This window comes from Oncorhynchus clarkii, chromosome 17, assembly GCF_045791955.1.
Source record: "Oncorhynchus clarkii lewisi isolate Uvic-CL-2024 chromosome 17, UVic_Ocla_1.0, whole genome shotgun sequence".
Taxonomy (NCBI): Eukaryota; Metazoa; Chordata; class Actinopteri; order Salmoniformes; family Salmonidae; genus Oncorhynchus; species Oncorhynchus clarkii.
In genome coordinates, this window is record NC_092163.1 from 8,392,284 (window position 1) to 8,416,961 (window position 24,678).

At 44.2% G+C, this 24,678-nt stretch overlaps 1 protein-coding gene across 2 annotated transcripts in view; it reads right to left on the reverse strand.

The window, feature by feature from the left end:
* The window catches only part of LOC139370190 (LIM domain-binding protein 1), a 66,562-nt gene that overhangs the window by 39,904 nt on the left and 1,980 nt on the right, over nt 1–24,678 (reverse strand). The gene's annotated exons all lie outside the window — the stretch shown is intronic.

The following is a 24,678-nucleotide window of genomic DNA, read 5'->3' on the forward strand; positions in this document are numbered from 1 at the left end:
TCATTTTTCCAACAATTGTTTACAGACAGCTTATTTCACTTAAAATTCACTGTATCACAATTCCAGTGGGTCAGAAGTCCACATACACTAAGTTGACTGTGCCTTTAAACAGCTTGGAACATTCCATAAAATAATGTAATGGCTTTAGAAGCTTCTGATAGGCTAATTGACATCATTTGAGTCAATTGGAGGTGTACCTGTGGATGTATTTCAAGGCCTACCTTCAAACTCAGTGCCTCTTTGCTTGACATCATGGGAAAATCAAAATAAATCAGCCAAGACCTCATAAAAAAAAATGTAGACCTCCACAAGTCTGGTTCATCCTTGGGAGCAATTTCCAAACGCCTGAAGGTACCACGCTCATCTGTACAAACAATAGTACACAAGTATAAACACCATGGGACCACGCAGCCGTCATTCCGCTCAGGAACGAGATGCATTCTGTCTCCTAGAGATGAACGTACTTTGGTGCGAAAAGTGCAAATCAATCCCAGAACAACAGCAAAGGACCTTGTGAAGATGCTGGAGGAAACAGGTACAAAAGTATCTATATCCACAGTAAAACGGGTCCTACATCGACATAACCTGACAGGCCGCTCAGCAAGGAAGAAGCCACTGCTCCAAAACCGCCATAAAAAAAGCCAGACTACGGTTTGCAACTGCACATGGAGACAAAGATCATACTTTTTGGAGAAATGTCCTCTGGTCTGATGAAACAAAAATAGAACTGTTTGGCCATAATGACCATCATTATGTTTGGAGGAAAGAGAGGGAGGCTTGCAAGCCGAAGAACCCCATCTCAATCGTAAAGCACGGGGGTGGCAGCATCATGTTGTGGGGGTGCTTTGCTGCAGGAGGGGCTGGTGCACTTCACAAAATAGATGGTGTCACGAGGAGGAAAATTATGTAAAGCAACATCTCAAGACATCAGTCAGGATGTTCAAACTTGGTCGCAAATGGGTCTTCCAAATGGACAATGACCCCAAGCATACTTCCAAAGTTGTGGCAAAATGGCTTAAGGACAAGTCAAGGTATTGGAGTGGCCATCACAAAGCCCTGACCTCAATTACCATAGAAAATGTGTGGGCAGAACTGAAAAAGTGTGTGTGAGCAAGGAGGCCTTCAAACCTGACTCAGTTACACCAGCTCTGTCAGGAGGAATGGGCCAAAATTCACCCAATGTATTGTGGGAAGCTTGTGGAAGGCTCCCCAAAACTTTGGACCAAAGTTAAACAATTTAAAGGCAATGCTACCAAATACTTATTGAGTGTATGTAAACTTCTGACCCACTGGGAATGTGATGAAAGAAATAAAAGCTGAAATAAATAATTCTCTCTACTATTATTCTGACAATTCACATTCTTAAAATAGTGGTGATCCTAAGTGACCTAAGACAGGGAATTCTTACTAGGATTAAATGTCAGGAATTGTGGAAAAACTGAGTTTAATTGTATTTGGCTAAGGTGTAAACTTCCGACTTCAACTGTACATATGAAATCCGCCATCACGTCCAATCTCCTACTACCGCCTGGAGCCAGCTTGTTACCCTTAGGATATCCCCCTACCCCAGTGTGGTAGACTGTGCCCTGATCACAGAGTAATGTTGGGGTTCTAGAAGGAAATCCCAAAGATCTGTCTGATACAACATTCTGAATGATCACAGAACAGTCATAAAACATACTGTCACAGACTGTCTTTGATACTGCTGCGTAGCTATTCATGTTCTGACAGACACACAGACACACAGACACAGACACAGACACAGACACACACACACACACACACACACACACACACACACACACACACACACACACACACACACACACACACACACACACACACACACACACACACACACACACACACACATATATAATATTCGTGCCAGTCTGCCAGTCTGAGTAGTGGCTGTTCTGTGTTATTGAGGCGCCCTCCTGTGGCACAATATGACACTACATTTCATTCAGCTTAACTCTCTCTCTCTCTCTCTTTCGCACACACACACACACGGACGCACACACATGGACACACACACACATGGAAACACACACACACACATGGACACGCACACACACACACACACACACACACACACACACACACACACACACACACACACACAGGCTGAATTCTCCAGTAAGGATTTGTCCGACTCAACCAGCCAGAACACTTCCAATACAACTGCGCCATTGAAATGGTCCAGTGTTTGTATGACGTGTATCTGGGTGACATGAACAACAATAACGGGTCAGTTTGTTGTGATGTTAATATAATAAATGAGTCATTCATAATAATATGTAATATGTCAGGTAATAACATTCAGTATGAATACCTGCTGATGAATTGTGATATCATACCATCTAAACGGTACAGTGTGGGTGTGTATGAGTCAGTGTGTGTAAAACTGGTGCCGTCCTGCGTGGTGTGTGGTGTGTTACAGGGCTGAGGAGAGGAGAGGAGAGGAGGGGAGATGACAGTGCCCTGATGCTCTGTCCTCCCTGCTGGATGCTAGAGGCCATTTTGTTCCTGATCTCACAGAGAGAGAGACAGGTCTCGGCCAATGACAGCTCAGGTCTGGCTCGGATCGGGCCAATGACAGCTCAGCTTGGCAGAAAACACCGAAACACTCTGGGTGGGAGGGATAGACTGAGTGTCGTTTCTCTCTCTCTTTCTGCCTACTGGCTGCCTGCTCCCTCTCTCCCCTATCACCTCTCTTTCCTCCCACTTTCTCTCTCCCTTCCCTCTCTCCCAACCTCCCTCCCTCCCTCTCTCTCCCCCATCCCTCTCCTCCCTTCTCTCTTGTTGTGCAACCCTCCCTCTTAAAAGAACAGGCTGAGAGAGGCTTTGTGAGGTTGCTGTTGTGCAACCCCCCCCCCCCCCCCTCTCTCTCTGTCTCTCTCCCTATCTACCTCTCTCGCTCTCTATGCCTCTCTCTCTCTACGCCTCTCTCTCTCTCTGCTCTCTCTCTCTACGCCTCTCTCGCTCTCTATGCCTCTCTCTCTCTACGCCTCTCTCTCTCTACGCCTCTCTCTCTCTACGCCTCTCGCTCTCTATGCCTCTCTCTCTCTACGCCTCTCTCTCTCTCTGCTCTCTCTCTCTACGCCTCTCTCTCTCTCTACGCCTCTCTCTCTCTCTGCTCTCTCTCTCTACGCCTCTCTCTCTCTGCTCTCTCTCTCTATGCCTCTCTCTCTCTCTGCTCTCTCTCTCTAAGCCTCTCTCTCTCTCTGCTCTCTCTCTCTAAGCCTCTCTCTCTCTCTGCTCTCTCTCTCTATGCCTCTCTCTCTCTCTGCTCTCTCTCTCTACGCCTCTCTCTCTCTCTGCTCTCTCTCTCTAAGCCTCTCTCTCTCTCTGCTCTCTCTCTCTACGCCTCTCTCTCTCTCTACGCCTCTCTCTCTCTCTGCTCTCTCTCTCTACGCCTCTCTCTCTCTCTCTACGCCTCTCTCTCTCTACGCCTCTCTCTCTCTCTGCTCTCTCTCTCTATGCCTCTCTCTCTCTCTGCTCTCTCTCTCTACGCCTCTCTCTCTCTGCTCTCTCTCTCTACGCCTCTCTCTCTCTCTGCTCTCTCTCTCTACGCCTCTCTCTCTCTCTACGCCTCTCTCTCTCTACGCCTCTCTCTCTCTACGCCTCTCTCTCTCTGCTCTCTCTCTCTACGCCTCTCTCTCTCTACGCCTCTCTCTCTCTGCTCTCTCTCTCTACGCCTCTCTCTCTCTCTACGCCTCTCTCTCTCTCTGCTCTCTCTCTCTACGCCTCTCTCTCTCTCTCTACGCCTCTCTCTCTACGCCTCTCTCTCTCTCTGCTCTCTCTCTCTATGCCTCTCTCTCTCTCTGCTCTCTCTCTCTACGCCTCTCTCTCTCTGCTCTCTCTCTCTACGCCTCTCTCTCTCTACGCCTCTCTCTCTCTCTACGCCTCTCTCTCTCTACGCCTCTCTCTCTCTGCTCTCTCTCTCTACGCCTCTCTCTCTCTACGCCTCTCTCTCTCTCTACGCCTCTCTCTCTCTGCTCTCTCTCTCTACGCCTCTCTCTCTCTCTACGCCTCTCTCTCTCTCTGCTCTCTCTCTCTACGCCTCTCTCTCTCTCTCTACGCCTCTCTCTCTCTACGCCTCTCTCTCTCTCTGCTCTCTCTCTCTAAGCCTCTCTCTCTCTCTGCTCTCTCTCTCTACGCCTCTCTCTCTCTCTACGCCTCTCTCTCTCTCTGCTCTCTCTCTCTACGCCTCTCTCTCTCTCTCTACGCCTCTCTCTCTCTACGCCTCTCTCTCTCTCTGCTCTCTCTCTCTATGCCTCTCTCTCTCTCTGCTCTCTCTCTCTCTGCTCTCTCTCTCTACGCCTCTCTCTCTCTCTGCTCTCTCTCTCTACGCCTCTCTCTCTCTCTACGCCTCTCTCTCTCTACGCCTCTCTCTCTCTACGCCTCTCTCTCTCTGCTCTCTCTCTCTACGCCTCTCTCTCTCTACGCCTCTCTCTCTCTTCTCTCTCTCTCTACGCCTCTCTCTCTCTCTACGCCTCTCTCTCTCTCTGCTCTCTCTCTCTACGCCTCTCTCTCTCTCTCTACGCCTCTCTCTCTCTACGCCTCTCTCTCTCTCTGCTCTCTCTCTCTATGCCTCTCTCTCTCTCTGCTCTCTCTCTCTACGCCTCTCTCTCTCTGCTCTCTCTCTCTACGCCTCTCTCTCTCTCTCTACGCCTCTCTCTCTCTACGCCTCTCTCTCTCTCTGCTCTCTCTCTCTATGCCTCTCTCTCTCTCTGCTCTCTCTCTCTATGCCTCTCTCTCTCTCTGCTCTCTCTCTCTACGCCTCTCTCTCTCTGCTCTCTCTCTCTACGCCTCTCTCTCTCTACGCCTCTCTCTCTCTACGCCTCTCTCTCTCTCTGCTCTCTCTCTCTACGCCTCTCTCTCTCTGCTCTCTCTCTCTACGCCTCTCTCTCTCTGCTCTCTCTCTCTACGCCTCTCTCTCTCTACGCCTCTCTCTCTCTACGCCTCTCTCTCTCTCTGCTCTCTCTCTCTATGCCTCTCTCTCTCTGCTCTCTCTCTCTACGCCTCTCTCTCTCTCTGCTCTCTCTCTCTCTGTCTCTCTCTCTCTGCTCTCTCTCTCTCTGCTCTCTCTCTCTACGCCTCTCTCTCTCTCTGCTCTCTCTCTCTCTGTCTCTCTCTCTCTGCTCTCTCTCTCTCTGCTCTCTCTCTCTACGCCTCTCTCTCTCTCTGCTCTCTCTCTCTCTGTCTCTCTCTCTCTGCTCTCTCTCTCTCTGCTCTCTCTCTCTACGCCTCTCTCTCTCTCTGTCTCTCTCTCTCTGTCTCTCTCTCTCTGCTCTCTCTCTCTCTGCTCTCTCTCTCTACGCCTCTCTCTCTCTCTGTCTCTCTCTCTCTCTGTCTCTCTCTCTCTCTGTCTCTCTCTCTACGCCTCTCTCTCTCTCTCTCTCTCTCTCTACGCCTCTCTCTCTCTCTCTCTCTGCTCTCTCTCTCTACGCCTCTCTCTCTCTCTGCTCTCTCTCTCTCTCTCTGCTCTCTGTTTCTGCTTTAACTCATTTTTCCTGCTAATCAAGAACGTACCATGTGACTTTCTGCATGAGAGGGCACAGTCCTCCCGTCCTCCCTTACTCGCTCTATCCCTCCCTCATTCCCTTCCTCCCTTCGCTCTGTGCACCCAGCGTGTGCAAGCAATAAGTGGAGTCAGAGAGGAGGGTGGGAGAAAGGACAGAGAGAGATATGGTTCAGAAGAACAGGCAGAAGGGAGGGTGAAGGAGAGAGAACGAGGGAATAAGAGAGAGCGAGAGAGAGGACAGGATGATTAGATAGGAAGAAAGAGAGAGAGTATAGTATATTACTGAGGAGGTGCCAGATAGAGAGAGAGTATAGTATATTGCTGAGGAGGTGCCAGGTAGAGAGAGACTATAGTATATTACTGAGGAGATGCTAGGAAGAAAGAGAGAGAGTATAGTATATTACTGAGGAGGTGCTAGGTAGAAAGAGAGTATAGTATATTGCTGAGGAGGTGCTAGATAGAGAGAGAGTACAGTAAATTGCTGTGGAGGTGCTAGGTAGAGAGAGAGAGAGAGTATAGTATATTACTGAGGAGGTGCCAGGTAGAAAGAGAGTATAGTATATTACTGAGGAGGTGCTAGGTAGAGAGAGAGAGAGTATATTGCTGAGGGGGTGCTGGGTAGAAAGAGAGAGAGTATAGTATATTGATGAGGAGGTGCTAGGTAGAGAGAGAGAGAGAGAGAGAGAGAGAGAGAGAGAGTATAGTATACTACTGAGGAGGTGCCAGGTAGAGAGATAGTATAGTATATTCCTGAGGAGGTGCTAGGTAGAAAAAGAGTATAGTATATTGCTGAGGAGGTGATAGGTAGAAAGAGAGTATAGTATATTATGAGGAGGTGCTAGGTAGAGAGAGAGACAAAGAGTATGGTATATTGCTGTGGAGGTGCCAGGTAGAGAGAGAGAGAGTATAGTATATTGCTGAGGAGGTGCTAGGTAGAGAGAGAGAGTATAGTATATTACTGAGGAGGTGCTAGGTAGAGAGAGAGAGTATAGTATATTACTGAGGAGGTGCTAGGTAGAGAGAGAGTATAGTATATTGCTGAGGAGGTGCAAGGTAGAGAGAGAGTATAGTATATTACTGAGGAGGTGCTAGGTAGAAAGAGAGAGAGTATATTATATTACTTAGGAGGTGCTAGGTAGAGAGAGAGAGAGAATAGTATATTACTGAGGAGGTGCTAGGTAGAGAGAGAGAGAGTATAGTATATTACTGAGGAGGTGCTAGGAAGAAAGAGAGTAGAGTATATTACTGAGGAGGTGCCAGGTAGAAAGAGAGAGAGTATAGTATATTACTGAGGAGGTGCTAGGTAGAAAGAGAGAGAGTATAGTATGTTACTGCGGAGGTACTTGGAAGAAAGAGAGTAGAGTATATTACTGAGGATGTGCCAGGTAGAAAGAGAGAGAGTATAGTATATTACTGAGGAGGTGCTAGGTAGAAAGAGAGAGAGTATAGTATATTGCTGTGGAGATGCAAGGTAGAAAGAGAGAGAATATAGTATATTACTGAGGAGGTGCTAGGTAGAAAGAGAGAGAGTATAGTATATTACTTAGGAGGTGCTAGGTAGAGAGAGAGAGAGATAATAGTATATTACTGAGGAGGTGCTAGGTAGAGAGAGTATAGTATATTACTGAGGAGGTGCTAGGAAGAAAGAGAGTAGAGTATATTACTGAGGAGGTGCCAGGTAGAAAGAGAAAGAGAGTATAGTATATTACTGAGGAGGTGCTAGGTAGAAAGAGAGAGAGTATAGTATGTTACTGCGGAGGTGCTACTTAGAGAGTATAGTATATTACTGAGGAGGTGCTAGGTAGAGAGAGAGAGAGAGTATAGTATATTGCTGAGGAGGTGCTAGGTAGAGAGAGAGTATAGTATATTACTGAGGAGGTGCTAGGTAGAGAGAGAGAGTATGGTATATTGCTGAGGAGGTGCTAGGTAGAAAGAGAGAGAGTATAGTATATCACTGAGGAGGTGCTACGCAGTGTGAGAGAGAGTATAGTATATTACTGAGGAGGTGCTAGGTAGAGAGAGAGAGAGAGAGTATAGTATATTACTGAGGAGGTGCTAGGTAGAGAGAGAGAGTATAGTATATTACTGAGGAGGTGCTAGGTAAAGAGAGAGAGAGTATAGTATATTACTGAGGAGGTGCTAGGTAGAGAGACAGAGAGTATAGTATATTACTGAGGAGGTGCTAGGTAGAGAGAGAGTATAGTATATTGCTGAGGAGGTGCTAGGTAGAAAGAGAGAGAGTATAGTATATTATTGAGGAGGTGCTACTTAGTGAGAGAGAGAGTATAGTATATTGCTGAGGAGGTGCCAGGTAGAAAGAGAGTATGGTATATTACTGAGGAGGTGCTCGGTAGAAAGAGAGTATAGTATATTGCTGAGGAGGTGCTAGGTAGAGAGAGAGTATAGTATATTACTGATGGGGTGCTAGGTAGAAAGAGAGAGAGTATAGTATATCACTGATGAGGTGCTACGCAGTGTGAGAGAGAGTATAGTATATTACTGAGGAGGTGCTAGGTAGAGAGAGAGAGAGAGAGTATAGTATATTACTGAGGAGGTGCTACGTAGATAGAGAGAGAGTATAGTATATTACTGAGGAGGTGCTAGGTAGAAAGAGAGAGAGATTATAGTATATTGATGAGGAGGTGCTAGGTAGAAAGAGAGTATAGTATATTACTGAGGAGGTGCTAGGTAGAGAGAGAGAGTATAGTATATTACTGAGGAGGTGCTAGGTAGAGAGAGAGAGAGAGAGTATAGTATATTACAGAGGAGGTGCTAGGTAGAGAGATAGAGAGTATAGTATATTGCTGAGGAGGTGCTAGATAGAAGGAGAGAGAGTATAGTATATTACTGAGGAGGTGATAGATAGAGAGAGAGTATAGTATATTACTGAGGAGGTGCTAGGAAGAGAGAGAGAGAGAGAGAGTATAGTATATTACTGAGGAGGTGTTATGTAGAAAGATAGAGAGTATAGTATATTACTGAGGAGGTCCTAGATAGAACGAGAGAGTGTATAGTATATTACTGAGGAGGTGCTAGGTAGAGAGAGAGAGAGAGTATAGTATATTACTGAGGAGGTGCTAGTTAGAGAGTGAGAGAGTATAGTATATTACTGAGGAGTTGCTAGGTAGAGAGAGAGAGAGAGTATACTATATTACTGAGGAGGTGCTATGTAGAAAGAGAGAGAGTTTAGTATATTGCTGAGGAGGTGCTCGGTAGAGAGAGAGAGAGAGAGTATACTATATTACTGAGGAGGTGCTAGGTAAAGAGAGAGAGAGTATAGTATATTACTGAGGAGGTGCTAGGTAGAAAGAGAGAGAGTATAGTATATTGCTGTGGAGATGCAAGGTAGAAAGAGAGAGAATATAGTATATTACTGAGGAGGTGCTAGGTAGAAAGAGAGAGAGTATAGTATATTACTGAGGAGGTGCCAGGTAGAGAGAGAGAGAGAGTATAGTATATTACTGAGGAGGTGCTAGGTAGAGAGAGAAAGAGTATAGTATATTACTGAGGAGGTGCCAGGTAGAGAGAGAGAGAGTATAGTATATTGCTGAGGAGGTGCTAGGTAGAGAGAGAGAGTATAGTATATTACTGAGGAGGTGCTAGGTAGAAAGAGAGAGAGTATATTATATTACTTAGGAGGTGCTAGGTAGAGAGAGAGAGAGAGAATAGTATATTACTGAGGAGGTGCTAGGTAGAGAGAGAGAGTATAGTATATTACTGAGGAGGTGCTAGGAAGAAAGAGAGTAGAGTATATTACTGAGGAGGTGCCAGGTAGAAAGAGAGAGAGAGTATAGTATATTACTGAGGAGGTGCTAGGTAGAAAGAGAGAGAGTATAGTATGTTACTGCGGAGGTGCTACTTAGAGAGTATAGTATATTACTGAGGAGGTGCTAGGTAGAGAGAGAGAGAGAGTATAGTATATTGCTGAGGAGGTGCTAGGTAGAGAGAGAGTATAGAATATTACTGAGGAGGTGCTAGGTAGAGAGAGAGTATGTTATATTGCTGAGGAGGTGCTAGGTAGAAAGAGAGAGAGTATAGTATATCACTGAGGAGGTGCTACGCAGTGTGAGAGAGAGTATAGTATATTACTGAGGAGGTGCTAGGTAGAGAGAGAGAGAGAGAGAGAGTATAGTATATTACTGAGGAGGTGCTAGGTAGAGAGAGAGTATAGTATATTACTGAGGAGGTGCTAGGTAAAGAGAGAGAGAGTATAGTATATTACTGAGGAGGTGCTAGGTAGAGAGACAGAGAGTATAGTATATTACTGAGGAGGTGCTAGGTAGAGAGAGAGTACAGTATATTGCTGAGGAGGTGCTAGGTAGAAAGAGAGAGAGTATAGTATATTATTGAGGAGGTGCTACTTAGTGAGAGAGAGAGTATAGTATATTGCTGAGGAGGTGCCAGGTAGAAAGAGAGTATGGTATATTACTGAGGAGGTGCTCGGTAGAAAGAGAGTATAGTATATTGCTGAGGAGGTGCTAGGTAGAGAGAGAGTATAGTATATTACTGATGGGGTGCTAGGTAGAAAGAGAGAGAGATTATAGTATATTGATGAGGAGGTGCTAGGTAGAAAGAGAGTATAGTATATTACTGAGGAGGTGCTAGGTAGAGAGAGAGAGTATAGTATATCACTGAGGGGGTGCTACGCAGTGTGAGAGAGAGTATAGTATATTACTGAGGAGGGTCTAGGTAGAGAGAGAGAGAGAGAGTATAGTATATTACTGAGGAGGTGCTACGTAGATAGAGAGAGAGTATAGTATATTACTGAGGAGGTGCTAGGTAGAAAGAGAGAGAGATTATAGTATATTGATGAGGAGGTGCTAGGTAGAAAGAGAGTATAGTATATTACTGAGGAGGTGCTAGGTAGAGAGAGAGAGTATAGTATATTACTGAGGAGGTGCTAGGTAGAGAGAGAGAGAGAGAGAGTATAGTATATTACAGAGGAGGTGCTAGATAGAGAGATAGAGAGTATAGTATATTGCTGAGGAGGTGCTCGATAGAAGGAGAGAGAGTATAGTATATTACTGAGAAGGTGCTAGATAGAGAGAGAGTATAGTATATTACTGAGGAGGTGCTAGGAAGAGAGAGAGAGAGAGAGTATAGTATATTACTGAGGAGGTGTTAGGTAGAAAGATAGAGAGTATAGTATATTACTGAGGAGGTCCTAGATAGAACGAGAGAGTGTATAGTATATTACTGAGGAGGTGCTAGGTAGAGAGAGAGAGAGAGTATAGTATATTACTGAGGAGGTGCTAGTTAGAGAGTGAGAGAGTATAGTATATTACTGAGGAGTTGCTAGGTAGAGAGAGAGAGAGAGTATACTATATTACTGAGGAGGTGCTATGTAGAAAGAGAGAGAGTTTAGTATATTGCTGAGGAGGTGCTCGGTAGAGAGAGAGAGAGAGTATACTATATTACTGAGGAGGTGCTAGGTAAAGAGAGAGAGAGTATAGTATATTACTGAGGAGGTGCTATGTAGAAAGAGAGAGAGTATAGTATATTACTGAGGAGGTGCTAGGTAGAGAGAGAGAGAGTATAGTATATTACTGAGGAGGTGCTATGTAGAAAGAGAGAGAGTATAGTATATTACTGAGGAGGTGCTAGGTAGAGAGAGAGAGAGTATAGTATATTACTTAGGTGCTAGGTAGAGAGAGAGAGAGTATAGTATATTGCTGAGGAGGTGCTAGGTAGAGAGAGAGAGAGTATAGTATATTACTGAGGAGGTGCTAGGTTCTATTTTTAAAGCAATGTCTCAACATCTTCTACCCTCTAATTCTGACACACACACACACACACACACACACACACACACTGTTCGTTGACTCTCTCCCCAATGTTTATGTCATACACATGTTCAGGCATATGCTGTACACACACCCATGTGCACACACACACAGAGAGACACACACACAAGCACACACACACACAGAGAGACACACACACAAGCACACACACACTCAGGCCACACAAGAGGGGGAGGTTTCTTGTGTTGAACATGGCGCTGGAATGTAAACAACCGTGTCTTCCCAGTGAGAGAAAGTGAGAGAGATATTTTAGCTAGTTGCACATCGTTATAACACGGTATGTAGCCATACTATGACATTCGAAATGTCTGTAATTGTGAGTTTAAGGTTTACTTGTCATTTTTTATTGTTTATTGCACTTTTGTCTATTATCTATTTCACTTGTTCAGGTGATGTAAGCATATGTTTTCCATGCCAATAAAGCCATTTGAAGAGAGAGAAGAAAGAGAGAGTAAGAGATAGAAGGAAGAGAAGAGGTACAAGGAGGGAGAAGTGTATATAGAAGGAAGAGAAGAGGTACAGGGAGGGAGAAGTGTAGATAGAAGGAAGAGAAGAGGTACAGGGATGGAGAAGTGTAGATAGAAGGAAGAGAAGAGGTACAGGGAGGGAGAAGTGTAGATAGAAGGAAGAGAAGAGGTACAGGGAGGGAGAAGTGTAGATAGAAGGAAGAGAAGAGGTACAGGGAGGGAGAAGTGTAGATAGAAGGAAGAGAAGAGGTACAGGGAGGGAGAAGTGTAGATAGAAGGAAGAGAAGAGGTACAGGGATGGAGAAGTGTAGATAGAAGGAAGAGAAGAGGTACAGGGAGGGAGAAGTGTAGATAGAAGGAAGAGAAGAGGTACAGGGATGGAGAAGTGTAGATAGAAGGAAGAGAAGAGGTACAGGGAGGGAGAAGTGTAGATAGAAGGAAGAGAAGAGGTACAGCGATGGAGAAGTGTAGATAGAAGGAAGATAAGAGGTACAGGGAGGGAGAAGTGTAGGTAGAGAGAGAGAGTATGGTATATTGCTGAGGAGGTGCTAGGTAGAAAGAGAGAGAGTATAGTATATCACTGAGGAGGTGCTACGCAGTGTGAGAGAGAGTATAGTATATTACTGAGGAGGTGCTAGGTAGAGAGAGAGAGAGAGAGTATAGTATATTACTGAGGAGGTGCTAGGTAGAGAGAGAGAGTATAGTATATTACTGAGGAGGTGCTAGGTAAAGAGAGAGAGAGTATAGTATATTACTGAGGAGGTGCTAGGTAGAGAGACAGAGAGTATAGTATATTACTGAGGAGGTGCTAGGTAGAGAGAGAGTATAGTATATTGCTGAGGAGGTGCTAGGTAGAAAGAGAGAGAGTATAGTATATTATTGAGGAGGTGCTACTTAGTGAGAGAGAGAGTATAGTATATTGCTGAGGAGGTGCCAGGTAGAAAGAGAGTATGGTATATTACTGAGGAGGTGCTCGGTAGAAAGAGAGTATAGTATATTGCTGAGGAGGTGCTAGGTAGAGAGAGAGTATAGTATATTACTGATGGGGTGCTAGGTAGAAAGAGAGAGAGTATAGTATATCACTGATGAGGTGCTACGCAGTGTGAGAGAGAGTATAGTATATTACTGAGGAGGTGCTAGGTAGAGAGAGAGAGAGAGAGTATAGTATATTACTGAGGAGGTGCTACGTAGATAGAGAGAGAGTATAGTATATTACTGAGGAGGTGCTAGGTAGAAAGAGAGAGAGATTATAGTATATTGATGAGGAGGTGCTAGGTAGAAAGAGAGTATAGTATATTACTGAGGAGGTGCTAGGTAGAGAGAGAGAGTATAGTATATTACTGAGGAGGTGCTAGGTAGAGAGAGAGAGAGAGAGTATAGTATATTACAGAGGAGGTGCTAGGTAGAGAGATAGAGAGAGTATAGTATATTACTGAGGAGGTGCTAGTTAGAGAGTGAGAGAGTATAGTATATTACTGAGGAGTTGCTAGGTAGAGAGAGAGAGAGAGTATACTATATTACTGAGGAGGTGCTATGTAGAAAGAGAGAGAGTTTAGTATATTGCTGAGGAGGTGCTCGGTAGAGAGAGAGAGAGAGTATACTATATTACTGAGGAGGTGCTAGGTAAAGAGAGAGAGAGTATAGTATATTACTGAGGAGGTGCTATGTAGAAAGAGAGAGAGTATAGTATATTACTGAGGAGGTGCTAGGTAGAGAGAGAGAGAGTATAGTATATTACTGAGGAGGTGCTATGTAGAAAGAGAGAGAGTATAGTATATTACTGAGGAGGTGCTAGGTAGAGAGAGAGAGAGTATAGTATATTACTTAGGTGCTAGGTAGAGAGAGAGAGAGTATAGTATATTGCTGAGGAGGTGCTAGGTAGAGAGAGAGAGAGTATAGTATATTACTGAGGAGGTGCTAGGTTCTATTTTTAAAGCAATGTCTCAACATCTTCTACCCTCTAATTCTGACACACACACACACACACACACACACACACACACTGTTCGTTGACTCTCTCCCCAATGTTTATGTCATACACATGTTCAGGCATATGCTGTACACACACCCATGTGCACACACACACAGAGAGACACACACACAAGCACACACACACACAGAGAGACACACACACAAGCACACACACACTCAGGCCACACAAGAGGGGGAGGTTTCTTGTGTTGAACATGGCGCTGGAATGTAAACAACCGTGTCTTCCCAGTGAGAGAAAGTGAGAGAGATATTTTAGCTAGTTGCACATCGTTATAACACGGTATGTAGCCATACTATGACATTCGAAATGTCTGTAATTGTGAGTTTAAGGTTTACTTGTCATTTTTTATTGTTTATTGCACTTTTGTCTATTATCTATTTCACTTGTTCAGGTGATGTAAGCATATGTTTTCCATGCCAATAAAGCCATTTGAAGAGAGAGAAGAAAGAGAGAGTAAGAGATAGAAGGAAGAGAAGAGGTACAAGGAGGGAGAAGTGTATATAGAAGGAAGAGAAGAGGTACAGGGAGGGAGAAGTGTAGATAGAAGGAAGAGAAGAGGTACAGGGATGGAGAAGTGTAGATAGAAGGAAGAGAAGAGGTACAGGGAGGGAGAAGTGTAGATAGAAGGAAGAGAAGAGGTACAGGGAGGGAGAAGTGTAGATAGAAGGAAGAGAAGAGGTACAGGGAGGGAGAAGTGTAGATAGAAGGAAGAGAAGAGGTACAGGGAGGGAGAAGTGTAGGTAGAAGGAAGAGAAGTGGTACAGCGAGGGAGAAGTGTAGATAGAAGGAAGAGAAGAGGTACAGGGATGGAGAAGTGTAGATAGAAGGAAGAGAAGAGGTACAGGGAGGGAGAAGTGTAGATAGAAGGAAGAGAAGAGGTACAGGGATGGAGAAGTGTAGATAGAAGGAAGAGAAGAGGTACAGGGAGGGAGAAGTGTAGATAGAAGGAAGAGAAGAGGTACAGCGATGGAGAAGTGTAGATAGAAGGAAGATAAGAGGTACAGGGAGGGAGAAGTGTAGGTAGAAGGAAGAGAAGTGGTACAGCGAGGGAGAAGTGTAGATAGAAGGAAGAGAAGAGGTACAGGGAGGGAGAAGTGTAGATAGAAGGAAGAGAAGAGGTACAGGGAGGGAGAAGTGTAGATAGAAGGAAGAGAAGAGGTACAGGGAGGGAGAAGTGTAGTTAGAAGGAAGAGAAGAGGTACAGGGAGGGAGAAGTGTAGATAGAAGGAAGAGAAGAGGTACAGGGAGGGAGAAGTGTAGATAGAAGGAAGATAAGAGGTACAGGGAGGGAGAAGTGTAGGTAGAAGGAAGAGAAGAGGTACAGGGATAGAGAAGTGTAGATCTTGTTGTGATCTTGAAGATCTCTGTAGTTAGTCTCTAGGGGGCTCTGGCTAGAGAAACGAACTGTAGACGTTTTCTGTAGTTAGACTCTAGGGGGTTCTGGCTAGAGAAACCAACTGTAGAAGTTCTCTGTAATTAGACTCTAGGGGGTTCTGGCTAGAGAAACCAACTGTAGAAGTTCTCTGTAGTTAGACTCTAGGGGCTCTGGCTAGAGAAACCAACTGTAGAAGTTCTCTGTAGTTAGACTCTAGAGGACTCTGGCTAGAGAAACCAACTGTAGAAGTTCTCTGTAGTTAGACTCTAGAGGACTCTGGCTAGAGAAACCAACTGTAGAAGTTCTCTGTAGTTAGACTCTAGAGGACTCTGGCTAGAGAAACCAACTGTAGAAGTTCTCTGTAGTTAGACTCTAGAGGGCTCTGGCTAGAGAAACCAACTGTAGAAGTTCTCTGTAGTTAGACTCTAGAGGGCTCTGGCTAGAGAAACCAACTGTAGAAGTTCTCTGTAGTTAGACTCTAGAGGGCTCTGGCTAGAGAAACCAACTGTAGAAGTTCTCTGTAGTTAGACTCTAGAGGGCTCTGGCTAGAGAAACCAACTGTAGAAGTTCTCTGTAGTTAGACTCTAGAGGACTCTGGCTAGAGAAACCAACTGTAGAAGTTCTCTGTAGTTAGACTCTAGAGGACTCTGGCTAGAGAAACCAACTGTAGAAGTTCTCTGTAGTTAGACTCTAGAGGACTCTGGCTAGAGAAACCAACTGTAGAAGTTCTCTGTAGTTAGACTCTAGAGGACTCTGGCTAGAGAAACCAACTGTAGTTGCAGTCTCAATGCTTCACTCTTGAAACTATTAATGAATATTCTCTTAGTGGGGTTTATGTTGTTGTTGTGGGGAAAGTAGGTCCTTATATCTGGTCGCTTGGTGTAGGGATACTGCACTGGTGTATGGATACTGTAGTTATGGGACAGTTAGCCTAAATATTGTAACTGTTGCCAGCCCCATGCCCTTAGGCTCTCTCTCTCTCTCTCTCTCTCTCTCTCTCTCTCTCTCTCTCTCTCTCTCTCTCTCTCTCTGTGTGTGTGTGTTCAATTCAATTCAATGGGCTGTATTGGCATGGGAAACATGTTTACATTGCCAAAGTATGTAAAATAGACACTTACCTAAAGTGAAAAATTAACAGTAAACATTACAGTCACAGAAGTTTCAAAGGAATAGCGACATTTCAAATATCATATTATAATCTCTCTGTCTAAATTCACCACAAAAAATAGAATAGTGAAAGAAAGAAAGAAAGAAAGAGAGAAAGAAAGAAAGGAGAAAGAAAGAAAGAAAGAAAGAAAGGAGAAAGAAAGAAAGAAAGAAAGAGAGAAAGAAAGAAAGAAAGAAAGAAAGAAAGAGAGAAAGAAAGAAAGAAAGAAAGAGAGAAAGAAAGAAAGAAAGAAAGAGAGAAAGAAAGAAAGAAAGAAAGAAAGAAAGGAGAAAGAAAGAAAGAAAGAAAGAAAGAAAGAAAGAGAGAAAGAAAGAAAGAGAGAAAGAAAGAAAGAAAGAAAGAAAGAAAGAGAGAAAGAAAGAAAGAAAGAAAGAAAGAAAGAAAGAGAGAAAGAGAGAAAGAAAGAAAGAAAGAAAGAAAGAAAGAGAGAAAGAAAGAAAGAAAGAAAGAAAGAAAGAAAGAAAGAAAGAGAGAAAGAAAGAAAGAAAGAAAGAAAGAAAGAAAGAAAGAAAGAGAGAAAGAAAGAGAGAAAGAAAGAAAGAAAGAAAGAAAGAAAGAGAGAAAGAAAGAAAGAAAGAAAGAAAGAAAGAAAGAAAGAAAGGAGAAAGAAAGAAAGAAAGAAAGGAGAAAGAGAGAAAGAAAGAAAGAAAGAAAGAAAGAAAGGAGAAAGAGAGAAAGAAAGAAAGAAAGAAAGAAAGAAAGAGAGAAAGAAAGAAAGAAAGAAAGAAAGAGAGAAAGAAAGAAAGAAAGAAAGAAAGGAGAAAGAGAGAAAGAAAGAAAGAAAGAAAGAAAGAAAGAAAGGAGAAAGAGAGAAAGAAAGAAAGAAAGAAAGAAAGAAAGAGAGAAAGAAAGAAAGAAAGAGAGAAAGAAAGAAAGAAAGAAAGAAAGAAAGAGAGAAAGAGAGAAAGAAAGGAGAAAGAAAGAAAGAAAGGAGAAAGAAAGAAAGAAAGAAAGAAAGAAAGAAAGAAAGAAAGAAAGAAAGAAAGGAGAAAGAAAGAAAGAAAGAAAGAAAGAAATAAAGAAAGAAAGAAAGAAAGAGAGAAAGAAAGAAAGAGAGAAAGAAAGAAAGAAAGAAAGAAAGAAAGAAAGAAAGAAAGAAAGAGAGAAAGAAAGAGAGAAAGAAAGAAAGAAAGAAAGAAAGAAAGAAAGAGAGAAAGAAAGAAAGAAAGAAAGAAAGAAAGGAGAAAGAAAGAAAGAAAGAAAGAAAGAGAGAAAGAAAGAAAGAAAGAAAGAAAGGAGAAAGAGAGAAAGAAAGAAAGAAAGGAGAAAGAGAGAAAGAAAGAAAGAAAGAAAGGAGAAAGAGAGAAAGAAAGAGAGAAAGAAAGAAAGAAAGGAGAAAGAGAGAAAGAAAGAGAGAAAGAAAGAGAGAAAGAAAGAAAGAAAGAAAGAAAGAAAGAAAGAGAGAACGAAAGAAAGAAAGAAAGAAAGAGAGAAAGAAAGAAAGAAAGAAAGAGAGAAAGAAAGAAAGAAAGAAAGAAAGAAAGAAAGAAAGAGAGAAAGAAAGAAAGAAAGAAAGAAAGAAAGAGAGAAAGAAAGAAAGAAAGAAAGAAAGAAAGAAAGAAAGAAAGAAAGAGAGAAAGAAAGAAAGAAAGAAAGAAAGAGAGAAAGAAAGAGAGAAAGAAAGAAAGAAAGAAAGAAAGAGAGAAAGAAAGAAAGAAAGAAAGAAAGAAAGAAAGAAAGAAAGAAAGGAGAAAGAAAGAAAGAAAGAAAGAAAGAAAGAAAGAAAGAAAGAAAGAAAGAAAGAGAGAAAGAAAGAAAGAAAGAAAGAAAGAAAGAAAGAAAGAAAGAAAGAAAGGAGAAAGAAAATAAGAGAACAATACTAGTGTGGAACAAACACAGTTCTGTCACTCCTCTCCTGGGTTGCCTCCCAAGTGGCACCCTATTCCCTATAAACTACTACTTTTGACCAGAAGCCTGTGTACTGTAGTACACTACAAAGGGAATAGGGGTGTCATTTGGGAAACAAACCTTGTCTTTAGGAAATTTCCATGACTGCGTTCATTGAGTATGCTATCTGACCGCAAGACTCTCCAGATTTTAAACAAACGTTCCCGCCTCATTCCCCTGAACCACACACACACATGTCCCTGCCTCTCTAGAACCACACACACACATGTCCCTGCCTCTCTAGAACCACACACACACATGTCCCTGCCTCTCTAGAACCACACACACACATGTCCCTGCCTCTCTAGAACCACACACATACATGTTCCTGCCTCTATAACCCCCCCCCCCCCCCCCCACACACACACACACACACACACACACACACACACACACACACACACACACACACACACACACACACATGTTCCTGTCTCTCTAGAACCACACACACACACACACATACACACGCACACACATTTCTGCCTCTCTAGAACCACACACACATGTTCCTGTCTCTCTAGAACCACACACATGTACCTGCCTCTATAGAACGACAAACACACACACACACACACACACTCGCACGCCTCTCTTGAACAGGCTCGTTTAACGGCTGAGGTGGCAGCGTATGCCTTCGTGCCACGGGGCACTGCCTCTACGAGATTGGAAACACACACACCGATTGAAATCACACATGAGAACACACACACACATATGCAAACACACACACACACACACACGTCAGCTGGCGTATATGTGAGTGTTTGCCCTTCCTGATAGCAGTATTTTAGTTCTGTCTCTCTCTTCCCTCTCTCTTCCCTCTCTCTTCCCTCTCTCTTCTCTCTCTCTTCCCTCTCTCTTCCCTCTCTCTTCTCTCTCTCTTCCCTCTCTCTTCCCTCTCTCTTCTCTCTCTCTTCTCTCTCTCTTCTCTCTCTCTCTCTCTCTCTCTCTCTCTCTCTCTCTTCTCTCTCTCTCTCCCTATGAAAAGAGTCTGTCCTGGTGGCAGGCGGTGTTGCCTCTTTGGTCCCTTGTCCCTATGTCTTCACCCCACACCTCATGTTGACACACACCAGCACGTGCGCATGCGTGCGTGTGTGTGTGTGGGTGTGTGCACGCATGCGCACGTGCTGGTGTGTGTCAACATGAGGTGTGGGGTGAAGACATAGGGACAAGGGACCAAAGAGGCAACACCGCCGGCCACCAGGACAGACTCTTTTCATAGGGGAGAGAGAGAGAGAGAACGCACGCACACACACACACACACACACACACACACACACACACACACACACACACACACACACACACACACACACACACACACATACAGTTGTAAGAAAAAGTATGCGAACCCTTTGGAATTACCTGGATCAAATGTGATCTGATCTTCATCTAAGTCACAACAATAGACAAACACAGTCTGCCTAAACTAATAACACACAAACAATTACAATTTGACATGTCTTTGTTGGACACACCGTGTAAACAATCACAGGTTGGGGAAAGTATGTGACCCTTGGATTTAATAACTGGTTGACACTCCTTTGGCAGCAATAACCTCAACCAAACGTTTTCTGTAGTTGTGGATCAGACCTGCACAACGGTCAGGGTGAATGTTTTCTGTAGTTGTGGGGAATGTAACCTCTCTCAGATCCATAGACAGAGAAATGTAACCTCTCTCAGATCCATAAACAGAGGAATGTAACCTCTCTCAGATCCATAAACAGAGAAATGTAACCTCTCTCAGATCCATAGACAGAGGAATGTAACCTCTCTCAGATCCATAAACAGAGAAATGTAACCTCTCTCAGATCCATAGACAGAGAAATGTAACCTCTCTCAGATCCATAAACAGAGAAATGTAACCTCTCTCAGATCCATAGACAGAGGAATGTAACCTCTCTCAGATCCATAAACAGAGGAATGTAACCTCTCCCAGATTGGCCCTTTAAGGTTAGAGTAGGGTGAAGGGTAACCTGATCCTAGATCTGTGGTTAGATGTAACAATCCCAGATTGGCCCTTTAAGGTTAGAGTAGGGTGAAGGGTAACCTGATCCTAGATCTGTGGTTAGATGTAACAATCCCAGATTGGCCCTTTAAGGTTAGGGTAGGGTGAAGGGTAACCTGATCCTAGATCTGTGGTTAGTGTGCAACTTGTTCTGCTACGTCCAGACAGCCTGGGAGTTGAAGGGTTGACCACACTGGTCACTGTGGCTTGGCTGTGGGAGAGGAGAGGGTCAAATATAATACAACACACACACACACACACACACACACACTCCTGAAACGGCTTCTACTGTACAGCACAGGGGCTGGCAGACTGAGCTGAAAACATGGAGCACCTGCACACGGCATAGAAGGGTTGGGGTCCATTTGAATTGAAGGCAGTCAGTTCAGGAAGAAAAACAAGGCATCTATTTTCAATGACATCAATTCAAATCACTTTCTGAATTGACTGCCATCCATTCAAATTGACCCCAACCATGAGACAGCTCTGTACATAGAATGAAGCCACACTATAGACACAACAGTATGTGGACCCCTTCAAATGAGTGGATTTGGCTATTTCGTCCACACCCGTTGTTGACAGGTGTATAAAATCGAGCACACCGCCATGCAATCTCCATAGACAAACATTTGCAGTTGGATGGCCTTACTGAAGAGCTCAGTGACTTTCAACATGGCACCGTCATAGGATGCCACCTTTCCAACAAGTTAGTTTGTTAAATGTCTGCCCTGCTAGAGCTGCCCCAGTCAACTGTAAGTGCTGTTATTGTGAAGTGGAAACGTCTAGGAGCAACAACGGCTCAGCCGCAAAGTGGTAGGCCACACAGCTGTGCTCTGGACACCATATGTGAACTGATTGCCCCCCATCTATCTTCAGAGCTTGTGCTGCTAGGCGACCTAAACTGGAACATGCTTAACACCCCAGCCATCCTACAATCTAAACTTGATGCCCTCAACCTCACACAAATTATCAATGAACCTACCAGGTACCTCCCCAAAGCCTTAAACACGGGCACCCTCATAGATATCATCCTAACCAACTTGCCCTCTAAATACACCTCTGCTGTTTTCAACCAAGATCTCAGCGATCACTGCCTCATTGCCTGCAACCGTAATGGGTCAGCGGTCAAACGACCTCCACTCATCACTGTAAAACGCTCCCTGAAACACTTCAGCGAGCAGGCCTTTCTAATCGACCTGGCCGGGGTATCCTGGAAGGATATTGATCTCATCCCGTCAGTAGAGGATGCCTGGATATTTTTTAAAAATGCCTTCCTAACCATCTTAAATAAACATGCCCCATTCAAGAAATTTAGAACCAGGAACAGATATAGCCCTTGGTTCTCCCCAGACCTGACTGCCCTTAACCAACACAAAAACATCCTATGGCGTTCTGCATTAGCATCGAACAGCCCCAGTGATATGCAGCTGTTCAGGGAAGCTAGAAACCATTATACACAGGCAGTTAGAAAAGCCAAGGCTAGCTTTTTCAAGCAGAAATTTGCTTCCTGCAACACTAACTCAAAAAAGTTCTGGGACACTGTAAAGTCCATGGAGAATAAGAACACCTCCTCCCAGCTGCCCACTGCACTGAAGAGAGGAAACACTGTCACCACTGATAAATCCACCATAATTGAGAATTTCAATAAGCATTTTTCTACGGCTGGCCATGCTTTCCACCTGGCTACTCCTACCCCGGTCAACAGCACTGCACCCCCCACAACAACTCGCCCAAGCCTTCCCCATTTCTCCTTCTCCCAAATCTGCTCAGCTGATGTTCTGAATGAGCTGCAAAATCTGGACCCCTGCAAATCAGCCGGGCTAGACAATCTGGACCCTTTCTTTCTAAAATTATCTGCCAAAATTGTTGCCACCCCTATTACTAGCCTGTTCAACCTCTCTTTCGTGTCGTCTGAGATTCCCAAAGATTGGAAAGCAGCTGCGGTCATCCCCCTCTTCAAAGGGGGTGACACTCTTGACCCAAACTGCTACATACCTATATCTATCCTACCATGCCTTTCTAAGGTCTTCGAAAGCCAGGTCAACAAACAGATTACCGACCATTTCGAATCTCACCATACCTTCTCTGCTATGCAATCTGGTTTCAGAGCTGGTCATGGGTGCACCTCAGCCACGCTCAAGGTCTTAAACGATATCTTAACCGCCATCGATAAGAAACATTACTGTGCAGCCGTATTCATTGATCTGGCCAAGGCTTTCGACTCTGTCAATCACCACATCCTCATCGGCAGACTCGACAGCCTTGGTTTCTCAAATGATTGCCTCGCCTGGTTCACCAACTACTTCTCTGATAGAGTTCAGTGTGTCAAATCGGAGGGTCTGCTGTCCGGACCTCTGGCAGTTTCTATGGGGGTGCCACAGGGTTCAATTCTTGGACCGACTCTCTTCTCTGTATACATCAATGAGGTCGCTCTTGCTGCTGGTGAGTCTCTGATCCACCTCTACGCAGACGACACCATTCTGTATACTTCCGGCCCTTCTTTGGACACTGTGTTAACAACCCTCCAGGCAAGCTTCAATGCCATACAACTCTCCTTCCGTGGCCTCCAATTGCTCTTAAATACAAGTAAAACTAAATGCATGCTCTTCAACCGATCGCTACCTGTACCTACCCGCCTGTCCAACATTACTACTCTGGACGGCTCTGACTTAGAATACGTGGACAACTACAAATACTTAGGTGTCTGGTTAGACTGTAAACTCTCCTTCCAGACCCATATCAAACATCTCCAATCCAAAGTTAAATCTAGAATTGGCTTCCTATTTCGCAACAAAGCATCCTTCCCTCATGCTGCCAAACATACCCTTGTAAAACTGACCATCCTACCAATCCTCGACTTTGGCGATGTAATTTACAAAATAGCCTCCAATACCCTACTCAACAAATTGGATGCAGTCCTACCTGGTTAAATAAAGGTGAAATAAATAAAAAATTAAAATAAACATGCTCACAGAACGGGACTGCCGAGTGCTGAAGAGCGTAGAGCGTAAAGATTGTCTGTCCTCGGTTGCAACACTCACTACCGAGTTCCAAACTGCCTCTGGAAGCAACGTCAGCACAATAACTGTTCATCAGGAGCATGCAATAGCAGAGCAGCCGCACACAAGCCTAACATCACCATGCGGAATGCCAAGTGTCGGCTGGAGAGGTGTAAAGCTCGCCGCCATTGGAATCTGGAGCAGTAGAAACACGTTCTCTGGAGTTATGAATCACACTGCATCATCTGGCAGTCTGAAGGATGAATCTGGGTTTGGCGGATGCAAGGAGAACGCTACCTGCCCCAATGCATAGTGCTGACTGTAAAGTTTGGTGGAGGAGGAATAATGGTCTGGGGCTGTTTTTTTTGTTTGTGCTTGGCTCCTTAGTTCCAGTGAATGGAAATCTTAACGCCACAGCATACAATGACGTTCTAGACAATTCTATGCTTCTAACTTTGTAGCAAGAGTTTGGCATGACAATGCCCCCGTGCACAAAGCAAGGTCCATACAGAAATGGTTTGTGGAAGAACTTGACTGGTCTGCATAGAGCCCAGACCTCAACCCCATCGAACATCTTTGGGATGAATTGGACACTGACTGCGAGCCAGGCCTAATCGCCCAACATCAGTCCCTGAACTCACTAATGCTCTTATGGCTGAATGGAAGCAAATCCCCTCAGCAATGCTCCAACGTCTAGTGGAAATACTTCCTAGAAGAGTGGAGGCTGTTATAGTAGCAAAGGGGGAACCAACTCCATATTAATGCCCATGATTTTGGAATGAGATGTTGGACGAGCAGGTGTCCACATACTTTAAGGTATGATCTGATCCATGGCTCATGAGCCTTTAGGGTATGATCTGATCCATGGCTCATGAGCCTTTAGGGTATGATCTGATCCATGGCTCATGAGCCTTTAGGGTATGATCTGATCCATGGCTCATGAGCCTTTAGGGTATGATCTGATCCATGGCTCATGAGCCTTGCCCTATATAGAAGCTTGCTTTCCTCTGTTGCTTCCACATTTTTTGACAAACAATTGCTACCTAGTTCCTTCACACTGTTACCTAGAACCATAAAGGGATCTCTGGCTGTCTTTGTAGGTCAGGAGAACACGTTTTGGTTCTAGGTAGCACCTTTTTTTTTAAATAGTCCACCTCCCCAAACTACTCTCACCAGGGGAGATGAGGACATGGAAACCTCCAACCTCTGTTGACCTCTATTCATTTCACCCCAAAAAGGGGGATTTTAAACATCTGGCGTACTGGCAACCTGGAAGGAACTCAATGTCCTCTTCCTCAGAGCTGCTCTTAATTTAGGGCCACAAATAAGAACATAAACAACAACAACGTAAAACAACAAACTGGTATAGGGACAGAACAGGCATTACTGGCGCCATGGGAACCAACGACCTCATGCCGATGTCATCAGCTGAGCAGAGCTGAGC